This window comes from Mastigoproctus giganteus, chromosome 14 (assembly GCF_048544385.1).
Source record: "Mastigoproctus giganteus isolate SK-2022 chromosome 14, ASM4854438v1, whole genome shotgun sequence".
Taxonomy (NCBI): Eukaryota; Metazoa; Arthropoda; class Arachnida; order Uropygi; family Thelyphonidae; genus Mastigoproctus; species Mastigoproctus giganteus.
The window spans coordinates 65,512,686-65,530,058 of NC_143588.1; the positions used below are offsets into that span (position 1 = coordinate 65,512,686).

A 17,373-nucleotide genomic window follows, 5' to 3' on the forward strand; every position below is an offset into this window, starting at 1 on the left:
AATTTAACTTTACAATAAATTATACATATGAATTATTAAAATCTGCTACATTACAATCAATAAAATGCATTAAAATATACTAGATTAAAAACGATAAAAATCGTAGCTTTCAAAGGCTCCAGCCTTCTTCTTCAGCGGTGTTTTGCAAGGTTGGTGCAAAACACTAAAAACTACAGTATGAATATACCCAACCTCAGAGGCCTGTTTGAAGAATAGGAAAGTTTTGCAATACAGCTTTGTTTATTTAATTTTTTCAAAGTAATTTCCTCTACATTCAATACACCTCTCCATCCTCCGAAACCAATCTTTAAACCAGTTCTGCCAAGTTTCACTAGGGAGTAAAGCACACTCGTTGTCCCAAGCCCGTAGAAGGTCCTCATCACTGGAAAACCGCCTCCCTTTTAGCTTCATTTTCACATGCGGGAACAGTGCAAAGTCGCAGGGAGCAAGGTCTGGACAGTAGGGAGGGTGCTCGAGAAGTTTCAGTCCTGTCGTGATCAAATATTCGGTGCAGGCTTTGGCGCGGTGAGCTGGAGCATTTTCGTGATGGAGGTACCAGGTGTCCATTCTTGACTTTGGCCGCAGGTTCTTCATAGATCCAATGACTTTAGGCAGGAATTGTTCAGTATACCACTTAGCTGTGACTGTCTTCTGCGTGTCCAAAACGACACGTTCCACAATTCCACTCGATTTGAAAAATACAGCTATCATTTTCTTCTTTACAGATCGGGATTTTCTGACAATTACGGGTGTGTCGTCATCATCAAAGACCCAAACTTTGTTTTGAGCCTTGGTCGGCAGATCGTAATAGTACAGCCAAGTCTCGTCACCTGTCACGATGTTGTTCACATACCGAGATTGTCAATTATCAAACTTTTTTAACATCTCCCGGCACCAAGTCACACGTCGTGTCATCTGCTCTTCAGTCAGTTGATGCGGAACCCAGAGAGAACAAAGTTTCTTCACGTGCAAATGATCTTGCAGAATCGAACGAATTGCTGGTGCATTTAGGCCCAAAGTATCCTCTATCTGTTGGTAGGTCACTCGCCTGTTTTCGTCAAGCATTTTCCTCACAACAGTAACGTTTTCCTCCGTAACTGACGTTCGTGGCCTTCCCGGCCTCTCAGAATCCTCCAGAGTGAAATTTCCCCTTTGGAATTCTCTATACCACCTGAATATCGTTGTACGATGTGGACAATCATCATCTAGTGCAAGAGTCATTTCTTCTAAGCGCTGGTCTATGGTTAAACCACGCACGAAATTATACCGCAAAACTGTCCTTATCTCATTTCGTGACCACGATGCCATCGCAAGCACTTTACACTCTCACTACTAATGAATAACTGAGCCCATCGACTTGGCGCGGCGGCTACTATGCACGTATGAACATGTCTCAACATGCAGCAACAAGCAGCTTCCTGTGATTCATTGTTGCGTCATATTGCAAAACTTTCCTAGTACCCTTTGTAGTACTTAGTATCGTGCTTTGGTTGGAGGTTGAGAAGACGAAAGAAGATATTTGTTGACATTAGACTTGAACTTCTGTAGACTAATTTTCAGGAAATACAAAGTTTGTACGTATGAAGGAAGGTTGTTCCAGAAAACGGCAGTTCAATGAATAAACGAGGAAGATGAAAAGTTGATTCTGTACATTTGAAGTTGGACAGTAAATGGATGTTGGCTGGTGGCGGTAGGTGTTAGGACTGTTTTGAAAGAGAGCGGGAATTACAGAAGCCAATTCCGAAGAACAGTGCCAACGGAATTATCTGTAGAAAAGGCACATAGCAGAAACAGTACGTCTATGAGACAGCGAGTGGAGAGACTCTGTTAGAGAGGAGTCATTAATTAACCTAACTGCCCTCATCTGAATGGAATCTAGAAGCCTGAGAGAGGTTTCGGGGGACCCGCCTCAGATGTGGAACAATATTCCATGGTAGGGCGAATTTGCGATTTGTACAGAGTGAACAGCTGTTTGGAAGAAAAATAACGCAGACAGCGAAAGAGAAAATCAAATTTTTTAGATGCAGAAGAAGCAATATTTGTAATGTGCTTGTGCCAAGAGAGAATAGAAGCAGTAGCGTAGCTGCCCTTCTTCGGGCCCGGAGGAAAAGAACATGTTCGGGCCCCTACTTAATTAATGAAAATTGCAAAAACAGGAGACAGCCAAAAGACAGCGGGCCCCTAAAGGGCCCGAGTCTGGAGCAATGGCTTTGCCTGCCTACATGGTAGCTACGTCACTGATTAGAAGTCAGGGTAATCCCCAAAAGAGATATATCATTTTGCCTAGAAACTGGAGTGTCACCAAAGATAAGCAATGGAGCAGAAGAATACTTTTTGCGAGATATTAGACAGGACTGAGTTTTAGAAGGATTGAAATCATCTAAGTTGTCTTTTCCCCACTGGAGATCGGCATTTAAGGAATTGGTAGCGGATATTCGAGAATTGGAAGTTGATTGACCAGGGCAAGGTTTCTTCAAAATGGAAAGTGGAATGCAACGTGCTATCATCAGCAAAACTATGGATAGGATTTCCAGTCAATGGAAGAAGGTCATTAATATACAAGAGGAAAAGAGTGCAGGAAAGAACTGAACCTTGGGGGACACCGGCATTAATGTAGAAGTTAGAAGACAGAGAGCCATCTACCATCACCCTCAGTGAGCGATCAGAGAGAAAACTGGATAACCAATTCCAAAAAACGGTTGGCAAACCATGAGATAGAAGCTTGTTTAGGAGACCTTTATGCCAAACACGATTGAAAGCCTTTGAGATGTCAAGAGCAAGTGCTTGTGTTTCACAAACCTTTTACATTGAATTTATCCATAAAGAGATCACATAAGCCAGAATATCACCAGTGGATCGACACTGACGGAATCCATACTTGTGATCATTGATCAGACGGAAGGTTTCTAGGTAGTTTAAGAGTTGGCGGTTAATTGATTTCTCCATTACTTTAGAAAGAGTAGAAGTAATTGCAATGGGACGATAATTGGATGGGAGGGATTTGTCACCCTTTTTAGGAACTGGCTGGATATGAGCGAATTTCCGAGAAGAAGGAAAAAGACCTTTGGAATAAGAAAGTTTAAAAAGGCGGAAAAGAACAGGAGTAAGTTCAGGAGCACAGGCTTTGAGAACAAGTGGAGAAATACCATGAGAACCTAGAGCTTTCCTAGCATCAAAATTCGTCAAAATCCTTCTGACAACCTTTTGATGGAAGACCACAGGAGGCATTGAATGGAGCGTGTTGGGAATGGTGGGAGGTGTTTTACCAAGATCATTTATACGGGAGTTGGAAGAAAAGTGGGATGCTAGTGGGTCAGCTTTATCCTTGGCTGAAGTGACAACAGAACCAGCTGGTTTTGACAGATGTGGGAGCAAAGAAGGGCAAAAGTTTCGGCCAATAGCTTTGGCAAGAGACCAGAATGCTCGGCTGCCGTTAGGGCAAGAAGCAAGTTTTCTACTCTTCGCCTGTTCAAAATCTAGGTTGGACTGTTTAATTTACAATTTTGTATTAATTTACTTACAATTAATTTACAGATTAATTGACAGCTTTACAATTGTTTCGAGCTTTGGTGTTGGGAGAAAATGAATCTGAAGATTTGTAAACAAGCCAATTACGATATGCAACGTTCTTCTCTTGAACAGCCTTAACACATTTATTGGAAAACCAAGGTTTAGATAAAGCACGAGATTTTAAAGTGGAGTGTGGGATAAAGGATTCCATTCCTACAAGAATAATTTCACTGACACGATCTGAGCAAACGTTGACATCAGTTTTAAAACAGTAATTCGACCAAGGAAAAGAAGAAAAGAAATCTCGCAGGTCATCCCATTTTACATTCTTGCAATGCCAAACAATACGATTTTGGGAATAGCCATGAGATAAATGCTCCATTGGAGAAGAGACAATCACCAAGTTGTGATCTAAGGTGCCTAAAGGACCACTCACTTCGACCGTGTAATTAGAATGGTTGTTTGTGCTAATTGATTGTTGGAACGAACTTCCAGCTGTTGTTTGTGTTAATTGATTGTTGGAACGAACTTCCAGCTGTTGTCGTGAAAGTGAGTAGTTTGAATTAACTCAAGGAAAAACTAGACACAAGGTATTAAAGAAGAAAGTGTTTTTGTGATGTTATTGTTTCATAAAACTACCACTGTTGGTAAAACCAACTATGGACTTGTCATTATATTATTTCTTTTAATTAATATATTTTTGCATTAAATGACCAACTTATACAGGGGTAAAATAAAAAATTATGAAATTGAACGCTGGTTAAGCAAATTTTTCCACAGGAGTTCGCCTGGACATCATTCTTCAAATGGAGATTAAAACAATCGACTCTTAATATTATTCAAAATGCAATGTGTACCATAAGGTTTCCGGGCAAGTTTATTCATTAATATTGATGTTTCAGAAAACGCCTGTGTTTTATATGATCGACTAGTGGTTTATATACTGTATTAGGACAACAATCTCGTGTTCTCAAGATCTATTCTGAAACGTGAAAAATAGATTCGCAACATCAAAATCGGCGTTGTGTTTATTCACTCTGAAATAAACACAAAAACTCCGATCTGCGGCGTCTCAACCACAGACCTTACAGGAGTTAAAGGATCTGCTGGTTAGACCTCAGAATGCCACAGAACTATGGCTGGTTAGACCTCAGAATGCCGCAGAACTATGGCTCTTTTACTATAAAGCTCGTGCTGTGGGTAACGTGTAGCAAGAGAATGGTTAAGAGGCAAGGATGATTGAACAAAACATGGTTTTTTAACTCTAGCATACGAACAGGTGTAAAATAAAATGCTTATATACTTTTATATAATTATATAAGAGCTCTATCTCTTATCAAAAGGATAAAACGATATATTACAAGGTTAATGATACATGTGTACAAACTTGTCTGTGTTCTTCATGTGATCTTCAGTTGGCACTGCTGCCCGTACTCTCTGAAGCCAACAATCATCCTCCAGTTCGAGTATCTGGGTGTATGTGTAAGTGTACTATACAGGTTTAACAGTCATAACTGATGTATTCCATTAATACAAATTGATCTTGCTAATCATAAACTCTAATTTCTAAGTGTTGTAAGATAGACGCTACCTTAGTGAGTATTCCTATGAGGAGGGTTGTTTCTCAGTGGACTCTATTAAATAAAGAGTTATGTATTAACGTCCGACACTTTCATTCTATTAACTATCGTATTGCAAATATAGGGTGAAACTTACCAGAATAAACTTTGCAATATTCAGGAATAGACGTCTAGGAACAGGAGCGACAGCAAAAGATTCTCAAGCCGTTTTGACGAGATGGCCTCAAGAAAAAGAAGTGCTTCGCTCAGGACAAGACTCTCTTCGTCTCTTTGTCTCTCCCTGTATCTTTCTCCCTTATCTCTCTGTCTTCCTGATCTTTTCGTTCTGTCCATTCTCACCGTCCCGTCTTCTCTTTGTCTCCGATCTGCGTATATATATGTCCCCCCCCCTTTTAGAGTTTCCAATGCTTCTATTGGTCAAAAGGCTAATTTCGTGGGGAAATGAAAATCCCAGGGACTGTTATTTTGGAGACCTGGCACAGTCAAAAATGGAATTTATGAGGTTTGGTTTGGTTTGGTTTGGATTTTATTGGCGCATTAGCAACTAAGGCTATAATGCGCCAAGACCAGGAATTTATGAGGAGAAAGAGGAACTTCGCATCTGAATGGGGTGGAATTTCCAGACTGCCCAGCGGTAGTCACTAGATCTAAAGTCCGTTCGTTCCTATACAAGGAATTTCCAGACAACAATCGCCCCGTAGTTATAAGGTTCAGATTTCACCCTGAAGTATGCTTCTTAATTGACATTACTCTCTTTTCTCTGACGAAGGTCACATACTTTCTCACCGTTTTATAAATATTATATCCACGATGTTTGTCCGATCCCATCGAGTAACGATCTCTTGCTGTGAATCAGCCGGACTCAAAGATGGAACGGTGTTTCAACTGCTGTTTTCCCTAGCGCTGCGCCGACGGGTGTACGCTAAAGAAAAGAAGCAGCCTTCTACACGGAGTGAATATCACACTACAGTATAGTAGTGACAAAAAGTATAAGGTGACTTGGTGAAGTAACAGCCCTCAGAGGCAAACGAAAACATTTTTACAAAATACAGTAGAACTCGGATAAGAAATTCCCCCATAAGAAGTTTTCCCCTGTACGAAGTTTGGTTTCTTAAGTCCCAATTTTATCTCTGTATATTGTAATGTGTTATTTTCCCGCTTAAGAAGTTTCCAGGGTAAAACGTTTTCCCACATAAAAAGTTCATGATAAAGAATACGCAGTGTATTATTATCAACACCAGATGTGAGCCCCTGGTATTATCAGGGTCCTGGGTGTGCCAGGATCCTGGGTCCTGGGTGTGCCAAGTGCAAATTTTGAAGCCAATCATACTTGCAAGACAATTGTCAGTTTCCCACAACAACTTTCAGACACCCTTTTATGCCACGAGAGGAATCTCTCAGGAGAATGTGCTATCAGCAATCCTTTTTCACAGCAGTTCTATAATTGTTCTTACCAACGACCTGAAGTTCTATGTGAGCTCGAACAATCCTGATCAGAACCATAATATAAATCTCAAAACTTCTAGTCAGATGCAGAGACTAGAAGAGTGTCTTGAAGCAATAAATCAGGCTTAAGTTGAATCCTTCATGATCATTTCACATCGCAATAACCAAACAAAGAGTTAGAACACATTCCAATCTTTACCAGCGGCGAACAAATGCAAAGGATGCTTTCCCACATAGACTTAGGCCTCACCCAGTGGCGGATTAAGGTACGGGCTAGCAGGGCTCTTGCCCTGGGCGCCATTCTTTAAGAGGCGCTAAAAACAGAAGACGAATAATGCAAAAAAAAAAAAATATATATATATATATATATATATCCTTAGTAAAAGGCGCTGAAAAATCTTTTTGCCCGGTGCGGGGAAATACCTTGGTCTGGCGCTGGCCTCACCAAGGACGAAGGGCACATCTTCCAGTTTCACTTTGACAGAATGAGAAAAAATACATGAATAATTATGAGCTATATAACAGGAGCTGGTGGACGTGTGCAATCCACCGCTGATATGCTACTGCATCTTGAAGTGTCTAACTCTAGTAGTGCTTTATGCTTCTGAAATTTGGTCCTCTGCTCTGGCGTCCCACCTAAAGAGATACTTTGTATTAGAATACGGAAAACTAAGATGGATGAATTTTGAGGTGGGTAATCATCTGGGCATCACTCGCTAGAGACATCTGATCACCGCAAGAAATATCCTCACTGCTCCCAATGGACTGGATAGATGCTCTAACTGTATCAGCTTTAATCTCTGGACCAAAGAAGGCAGAAAGAAATAATCGTGACTTTCGCCTCCGCTTCGGTTAACCTTTATTAATTTTTTAAATTCGTAATTCTTGCCACCCTTAATGCTTGCTAATGGGTGTTGGTCACACAGCTTTGAACTTCCCAGCGGGAGACACAAAATCTACATGAAATAATAATTTAATTTCAAAAGGTTTCAATTCCAAAAAAAAAACACATTAATTTGAAAATTAAATAGCTTACTGGTTATCAACCAGAGGTGGAAACGAGGGTTTCGCACGCAAATGCTCGATCGTTAAACTAAATCAAATTGCAAATGAAGTCAACGTTTTTCTGATCTGTCTGAGGTTCTGTTCTCTGTTGCCATACTGTGCAGCAGCCTTATTATTCTGAGTTAGGGTGTAAACTCTTTGAAATTTAATTATTAATTTCGGCGTGAGCACAGAGACCTTTCACTGCCTTTCACAGACTTCGCGAAACGATACTGGACCACTTTCTCACAAGTTCAATGTTGATTTTACGAATTCATTGTTATACCGTTTCTATTGGTGATCTCTTTTATGATGAACGTTTTCGTGAATTTTGAAAAAAATTGTATTCTTAATTTCTCTCCCGAACAAAACTGACTGAATCCGACATTGGATCAACAATTCTCCGAATCAAAGATTTCTTATCGGCTGGTTCTACCCTCTCAAACCCTCTGCATCTCAGCTTTCACTCTTGAAGTTAGTTTTCAAAGTATTTAACAAGAGAGTTTCTCATACAGGTACGTTTCATCTTATTTTAAAAATTTAAGTTACGAATCGGTTATAATCGCGCTTTGATTTATTTTTTTACATTTGTTGTCATAGTCACCAACATGCGTAATGGCTATGCAAAAATAGAACTAAGCCATGACTCCTGTAATCGCTTAGTTCTATTTTTGTTTATGCTTGGGTGGGGTGAACGAAATTAAAGCTTATTAACACTCCAGAACATGGTGCACCCTCCAAAATGAAGGCGAGGAGAAGAGGAAGAAGGTTGTGATTGACATGCTTACCCCATTATGGTTAGTGTTATGGTATTTATCCCACCCTTGCAGCTGATTTAAAATCGGATCTGGATAGCACAGTGGTATCGTCACCGTCCTCCCCACACTGGGTGGAAGGCTGGGTTCGAAACCTGTCGATGACGTAAGGAACTTCAATGGGTTTTTTCACTCCGTAGCTGAGTTAGTCAGTCTCAGGCGTAGATGGCAAGGTTTCCCCCCCTAGAAACTGGGAGTTTTTTCGTCCAGTAAAACAGTCAAGTCAACCTGAGAACATACGCAATTTACAGACACATTACGTACACCGATGAGCGGAAACATTATGGCCAGCGAGTCGTTATGCAAATCGAAGCATCTGCAGGTGAACTACGGCGCGTGTGCGTGTCGGGACACGGTACAAAAAACACCTGATACTGAGCACTGTTAATCAGTGTTACTCCTGTTCTTCAGATGGGAAAGCTAGCGGACTTAAACGAGTTTGACAAAGGCCAAATTGTAATGGCCAGACGATTGGGTCATAGCATATCCGAAACGGCACGGCTGGTGGAATGCTCACGGTCAGCTGTGCTTAGTATCTATCGAAAGTGGTGCGAAGAGGGAACACCCACGCACCGCCGGCGAGTTGTTGGACGACTACGGCTCATCGATCTCCAGGTGGGCGAAGGCTCTCCCCGGTGGTACGTGGCAACAGATGGGCGACTGTGGCGTAACTCACCGGTAATTGGAATGCTCGTGACGGGTGTAATGTGTCACAACACACAGTACATCGAACCCTGCTGAAAATGGAGCTGCGTAGCCGTAGGCCGTTCCGAGTGCCCTTGCTAACCACGGTTCACCGGCGACAGAGCCTACAATGGGCACGCGAGCATCGAAACTGGATATTGAGTGATTGGAAGAAGGTCGTCTGGTCCGATGAATCACGTTTCCTGTTGCACCATGTGGACAGCCGGGTACGTGTGCGTCGTTTACCTGGGAAAGTGATGGCGCCTGGATGCACCGTGGGACAAAAACAAGCCGGTGGCGGGGTATCATGTTTTGGGCGATGTTCTGCTGGATACCCTGGGTCCAGTCATCCATGTGCCGGGAACTCTGACGTCTACCACTTACCTAAATATCATTGCTGGCCAGGTACACCCTTTCATGGCAACGGTCTTCCCCTTTGGCGGTGCCGTCTTTCAGCAGGATAATGCGCCATGCCACACCACCCGAATTGTTCGAGATTGGTTCGCGGAACATGAGGACGACTTCCAGTTATTGCCCTGGCCTCCAAATTCTCCAGACATCAATCACATCGAGCATTTGTGGTTTGTGTTGCAACTTCGATCTGCGTTCTCTCAACCACGGACCTTACAGGAGTTAAAGGATCTGCTGGTTACGTGTTGGTACCAAATACCACAAGACACATTTAAAAATATTGTAGTGTCCATACCTCGCCGGTTACGAGCTGTTTTGGCTGCACGTGGAGGACCAACATCATATTAGGTAGGTGGTCATAATGCTTTGGCTCATCGGTGTAAATGGGTATATAGAAGAAATTCTGGTGACTGCAATAAAATAATTTGATTTATTTTAAAATCGGGAACTCGTTTTCCTATTTTAAAACAGCGGAATGGGGGGGGTAAACATCCTGAGATAGACAGTCTGGAGGTGCACCATGTTCTGGATTAGCGTAAAGCTTTTGCTACTAATATAAATATATTTGAGTACATACCTGTTTTGTTCACACTACAATACTCTGCCTTTTGGTAAGCATTGTATGTATTTATTACTCCATATTATTTGCTGAGCTCTCGTCGTCAGGAGTTATGTTTATAGATGGCGCAATCAAAAGTGTGGCCCGGCTGTTGTCAAAGTGTACAACTGTCGTCTGAGATTGGTTGTTGGTAATTTTTTATGTTTGTTATGACGTTGAGGAGGTTGGAAAAGACGTGATGCTTATAAGAACTAATGTACAATTTTAGTCCTTTGGCTTTTTAATAGTTATTTGTAGTGGAAAGGTATGTTTCTCGTGTAGATATTATTTTATCTAAGTACACGTGAGCTTTTCCAGTCTGAATCTTCTGAGTCGAAACCATCCAATCGTAGTACATACGAGAAAGAACTTTGCCCATGAATCATTCTCTTATATATATATATATATATACATACAGTATATAAAAGAGAAAAAAAAATTATATATTATATAAAAGGTTAAAACAAGAGAACTGTAATTTATTTTGTTTTGAAATTTTATAATGATGAAAAATTTTTTTTTTTTTTTTTGTTTTATTTTTACCAAATACGGAGGATGCGGAAAGGTCAGGGAATGACCATCGCATATCCCGGAGCAATATGGCCTTAGTTGCTAATGCTCCTAAAAAAACCAAATAACAAACAAACAAACATGTTTTATTTTTTAAAAACCTTTGGGTAGTAAACGTTTTCCATTGTATTTCATTTGCACCTGTCCCAGAATGGTTCAGTGTTGTCTTTTAAGACGCTGGCCTTCACCAAACCCCGTTTCTTTTGAAATTCTTGGGCCCACACTGACTCTTTTCCCTCCTATGTATCAAACCATAAGTATGGTAATTTTACCACCTGCATTCTTGAATATAAATTTCTTCATGATTTTACTTTTTGAGTTTTATATTCACAAGCATTTCATGCAAAAGGTCTGGACAATCAAGGTTGTGATAATAGACAGATTAATTTTTAATTCTGCTCTTAAATAATGCTTTTGGCACCAAGTTTCACAATCTGGATGCTTACTATCATGGCATGGAAGTGTATTTCAATGAACATTTTTAAGCTTTGGATTTTAGGAAAGCTTTTGATACTGTTGCACATGGAAGACTGCTGTACAAATTGGACTGTATGGCATTAGGGGTAAGTTGCTATAATGAATAAAGGGATGGTTGAGTGGAAGACGACAGAGAGTGGTAATAAATGGACATTGCTTTTCATCGACAAATGTTATTAGTGGAGTTCCCTAGGGTTCGGTGCTGGGCCCATTGTTGTTTTGTATATTCATAAATGATATTGATGAAGATGTATCAGGCTTAATGTCCCAGTTTGCAGATGATACAAAGGTTGGCGGGTTGTTAATGACACCAGAGACAGTATGCTACTACAACAGGATCTAGAAAAGTAAAGCAGATGAGCTGAGAAGTGGCAACTGAAGTTTAACGATGATAAATGCAAAGTACTGCATATGGGTAGCAATAACTCAAGAGAAGCGTACCAACTGCGTAATACTACACCCAGGGAGGTGGAGAATGAAAAAGACCTGGGGGTAATTGGGCAGTCAGATAAGAAGTTCGCTGAGCAGTGCAGATGGGCTACCAGATCAGGTCATGGAGTCTTGTCAATGATATATAGGAATTTTGCTAGCAGGGACAGGGAGGTGATTATCCTGTTGTACAAGGCAATAGTCAGGCCACACTTAGAGTCTATGTACAGGTCTGGAGGCCTCATTTTAGGAAGGATGTAGAGTTGCTAGAACGAGTACAAAGAAGGGCAACAAAACTGGTGAGGGGAACAAAGGGGTGCTCTTACCAAGAAAGGCTTAAGTTCTGCAAATTGCAGTGCCTGGAGAGTAGGCATATGCGAGGTGATCTGATTGAGGTGTATAAGGCCTTGAATGGGTTGAGCAAGCTGAATGCTGATGTGATTCTACCCCTTGCTCAAACTAAGAACCTGAGGGCCATAGATTCAAATTGAGGAAAGACAGTTGTAGAATATGTGTGTGGAAATTTGCCTTTAGCCGTGGGTAGTTGATTGGTGGAACAGACTTCGATCTTTTGTTGTGGACGTTGATAGCCTAAATAAATTTAAGGCTGAGCTGGACAGGCATTTGGAACAAACGGTGGGGTGAAATGGGAGTTTTTTTTTTTTTTTTTTTTGGCTGATGCTGCATAAGCTTGCTTTCTTGCATCGTATGCCTCTACTAATGCTAAAGTTATTTAGCAACAGATAATGCAACATATCATGGTAGGTAAATGTATTTTGTGTGGTGATGTTCTTTCTTTATGTATGTGAACTAACTTTAAACTGTTATCTTTTGACACAAAAAAAAAAAAAGTGATAAAAATGAAAAAATTTATCACCAAGAATGGAGTTTGAGCATTAGATAAATTAATTGCTAAACATTATATACACAATGGAATCAAATATTTTAAAGAATATTAAAACCAAGATGATGAATAAGTGTGGGAGAGTCACCACATTACTGGTTCAAACTGTTTCCTGACTGCCAAACCAATAATGAACAGTTCAGATAAACCTTGGACCTCTCTTGAAATTGTATAATGGATACAGAAGTGGAACAACGTGTATTCATATTTTGTGTGAAGAATGGGGAAAAATGAAACAGAAATCCTCCAAATGTTAAGAACTGTATTTGGTGATGCTATAGGAAGGATAGACAGGACAGGAGGGGAGGAGGGGTTATGCTATTAATTAAGAAACACATAAAGTCCAAGGAAGTGAAGCCAGTCGACATCGATGGACAGGGCAGTGTCGAGTCAGTCTGGTGTGACATAAGCATAGGGAACTCAAAATTGAGAGTAGGAGTGTGCTATAGGCCTAATGACTCTGATGAGTATAATAAGATATTGTACAGGGAAATAGAGTGGGCCAGTAAATCAGAGAGTCTTATAATGGGGGATTTTAATTTCCCAGATATTGACTGGAATTTGTGGATTGGTCACTCGCACACTAGCAAGGCTTTTGTGGATTTATTGGATGATTGTTTTCTACATCAGCATGTTCGTGAGGCAACAAGAGGGAGCAATACTCTTGATCTGATTATCAGTAGTGATTCTTCATGCATTATGAATCTGCAGATAAATGAACCACTAGGTGGCAGTGATCACAGTGTGTTGAAGTGGGATTTACTCAAGGAGGTAACTACCATCAGAGGTAAAGGGAAGGGTTTTTGTTTTCGTAAAGGCGACTGTGATGGTCTGAGACAGTATTTAAATTCTATACAGTGGGACCAACTGATGATGTTACCAACAGCAAACTCAAAATGGGAAGCATTCAAGGAACTAATCTTGGAGGCTACCAGGCTTTACATACCAACTAAGAAATATTGTTCAAGTTTTAGGCCTAAATGGTTGTCAGATGAATTAATGAGACATGTGGCAGAGAAGAAAAATGCATGGGATACGTACAAATTAATGGGTGACATGGAAGCCTATGATAGATATAAGTTGGTCTGTAACCAAGTCACAAAGGAGATTAGGCAGGCAAAGGCAGGCTACGAAAAATCCTTGGCAAAGGATGCAAAGAAAAACAGAAAAGAGTTCTTTACATATTTGAACTCGAGAAGGAAAGGGATGAATCAGATTGGTCCACTGGATATTGATGGTTCAACAGTTGAGGATCCTGCTCAGGTGGCTAACAATCTAAACGAGTATTTTGCATCTACATTCACGCATGAGGAGTTATTCAGGAAGGAGAATGATGTAGGTAAAGTAAACATTGGCAGTGAGCTGGATGATTTTGTAATAACTGAGAGGAAAGTGGAGGAGAGATTGTTGAGGATAAACATAAAAAAGGCACCTGGGGTGGATGGGATCTATCCAGTTATATTAAATGAGGCAGCAAAGGAAGTATGCAAACCCCTAGCCATAATTATGAGAGCTTCTTTGGACTCAGGGGAGGTACCCATAGACTGGAGATGTGCAAATGTAACCCCAATTCACAAAGGAGGATCAAAGGCTGACACAAGTAATTATAGACCTGTTAGTTTAACTTCTGTTCCAGGTAAATTAATGGAGGCACTGGTTAAAGAAGCACTGCAGGATCATCTAGACAAGAATTCAGTTATAGCTCAGACGCAGCATGGTTTTGTTAAGGGCAGGTCTTGCCTGACCAATTTGATTGGATACTATGATGTAGTCACAAAAGAACTGGATGCAGGGAATAACTTTGATATTATATATTTGGATCTTAGAAAGGCTTTTGATACTGTTGCACATGGAAGACTGCTGCACAAATTGGAGCAGTGTGGCATTGGAGGCAAATTGCTGCTATGGATAAGTGGTTGGTTGAGTGGCAGAAGACAGAGAGTGGTAATCAATGGACACTGCTCAACGTGGACTAATGTTATTAGTGGAGTTCCTCAAGGTTCAGTGTTGGGTCCGTTGTTGTTTTCGGTGTTTATGAATGATATTGATGATGGGATATCAAGTTTAATGTCCAAGTTTGCAGATGATACAAAGGTTGGCAGGGTCGTTAAGGACACTACTGACGCTATGCTGCTGCAACAGGATCTGGAAAGGTTGAGCAGATGGGCTGAGAGGTGGCAAATGAAGTTTAACATTGACAAATGTAAAGTACCACATATGGGAAACAGTAACCCCAGAGCAACGTATCAACTCTGCGGTACTACACTGACAGTGGTGGAGAATGAAAAGGACTTGGGGGTAATTGTGCAGGCAGATATGAAGTTCTCTGAGCAGTGCAGACGAGCTGCAAGAGTAGCTCATGGTGTGTTGTCAATGATATACAGGAATTTTTCTAGCAGGGATAAGGAGGTGATTATTCCCTTGTATAAGGCAATGGTTAGGCCACATCTTGAGTACTGCATACAGGTCTGGAGGCCTCATTTCAAGAAGGATGTAGAACTGCTGGAACGGGTACAGAGAAGGGCAACAAGATTAGTGAATGGAACAAAGGGTTGCTCTTACGAAGAAAGGCTTAAGTTTTGCAAATTACAGAGTCTGGAGACTAGGCACCGGCGAGGTGATCTGATAGAGGTGTATAAGGCTTTGAATGGTTTGAGCATGCTCAATGCCAATGCGATTCTTCATCTTGCTCAGAATAATCACCTCAGAGGGCATAAATTCAAATTGAGGAAGGACGGATGTTGGATAGATGTGCGGAAATTTGCCTTTGGCCAGCGGGTGGTTGGTTGGTGGAACCGACTTCCATCACTTGTTGTAGAAGTTGATAGCCTAAACAAATTTAAAGCTCAACTGGACAGGTATTTGGAACGAACAGATGGGTGAAATGGGAGTGGGGTTTTTTTTTTTTTTTTTTTGGCTGATGCTGAATAAGCTTGCTTTCTTGCATCATATGCCTCTACTAATGCTAATGCTAATGCTAAGGCTGTCATTTATCAGTGGATGAAATATTTCCAAAATAGCTGGGAATGAGTCAGAGATGGCCAGTGGTCATGCCAACCTTGAACTTTGATAAGTGATGAAATGGTTGAAATAAAAAAAAATAATAAAAATAAATAAAAATAAAAAAGAAATGAAATGAAATAATAAAAATAGAAATTAAAAAAATAAAAAAGAAATGAAAAAAAAAATTCATTCTGATTAACAGTTTTACTGATTTATTAATCTGAGAAATTATGGATGAACTGGGAATCTCATATGACTAGTCTCTCTGACTTAGGATGAAGATACCATTTTTTGATAAAATTGTATCTTCATTCTAGTTTCTCTGACTAGGATGAAGAATACAGTTTTTGAAAGTAATCAGTGATATGTGCTGTACATGGCACATATTGCTGATCGAACTCCCAATCTGCAGGGAAAAAAACCACAAACAAGATTAAGAATAAAGAGAGCTAAATATAGAAATATTCCCTAAAGAATGTCTGTAAATCTAGTTGCACTTATAACTAGGTAATGCTTAAAACTTTGTTGCAGAAGGTCAGTTGATTTAGAATTTGCATCAAAGCAACAAACATCATGAGGCATCAGTATTATCATGTTTGTAAGTATTCTTTTATCTGTTTTGCAAGATGAAAAAATCAAACTTGTCCATTGACAACTAATGCCACATTGTTGGGGGAGAAAAGCTCTTAAAAGTTGCTGCTCATCAATTGGAAGTCGAATTTGAGGCCTTTCCATACAGTATACAAGTTAGAATATTAATTCTGCCACAAATTTAAGTGCACACACACCTTAATTGCTTTGAAAGCATGCAAAACTAATAACTGCAAATATATAATTAGCTTTATCTTCCAAGGAAATATAATATAGTTTTAGTTCACTGTCAAGTTGGAAATAGTTAAAATTTGGTTTAAAAGCAGTACTGCATTATACCTTCATGGGGGCCCAAAGCAAAATGGAATTTGGGGGCTCCATCTAAAGAAAAAGGGGGTCCCCATCAACATTAAATATTGAGTTACAGAAGAACACAGAGCTGAACTTATTTCTGCTCTCCATATTCTTCTGTCACTTAATATTTATTGTTCTTATACTCATTTTTTGTTTCTTACACTCAAAGTTCATTGACCTTGGCAGGTAGAAAGTTCAGTTTCTGATTTAAAAAAATACACTTAAAAATAGTAAAAAACAGCAATGAGTTTTTGAAACAGTGATTTTGCAGCCCCCTCTGATTGGGGCCTAGGCAAACATCTTTTTTGCCTATAGGATAATGCACCACTGTTCAGAAGTATGATTTTTATTTTTGTTTATTTTTTTAATTTGTGTTGTGTAAATGTATTCTTATATTGTCATTTTTCAGGTATTGAAATGTAGAAAGAAAGAAAACAGGACTATATATCAGAAATAAAAAAAAAAGTGCTTTATGCCTATCCATGTCCACTTCTTCCCCTCTCCCCCCCACCAAAAGAAAGTGAAAAATTACTGAAAGGGTTTCAAGTCTATCTGTGACTTGTTTTGAATATTTTTAAAATTTATCTATGACTTGGATTATATTTAGAATATGTTACCACAAATTGATAAGATTTTAAAAATCTAAATCTGGGGGGGAAAAAAAAGCTTAACTAGATAAATGCTTCTGTTTTATCAATTGATCATTTAAATAAAATCTTTGTTTTATGCACTTTACATTTGTTTTATGTATTTAAAAAAACAAAAATACATTTTTGGTCAATTACAGCTTAGAATACAGAATATTTAATTATAAATATTAATATTAATTCATTAAAAAACTTCAGTTGTGATTTTGCAAATGATATATAAAATATATTTCATATTGAATGACAGTTGTGCTACCAGTCTGAATTTCACCTGTGGTTAGTAAATATAATTGTATTTTTATATCAATTA

At 39.6% G+C, this 17,373-nt stretch overlaps 1 protein-coding gene across 1 annotated transcript in view; it reads left to right on the top strand.

The window, feature by feature from the left end:
• The window catches only part of LOC150075185 (uncharacterized), a 78,380-nt gene that overhangs the window by 15,423 nt on the left and 45,584 nt on the right, over positions 1-17,373 (top strand). The gene's annotated exons all lie outside the window — the stretch shown is intronic.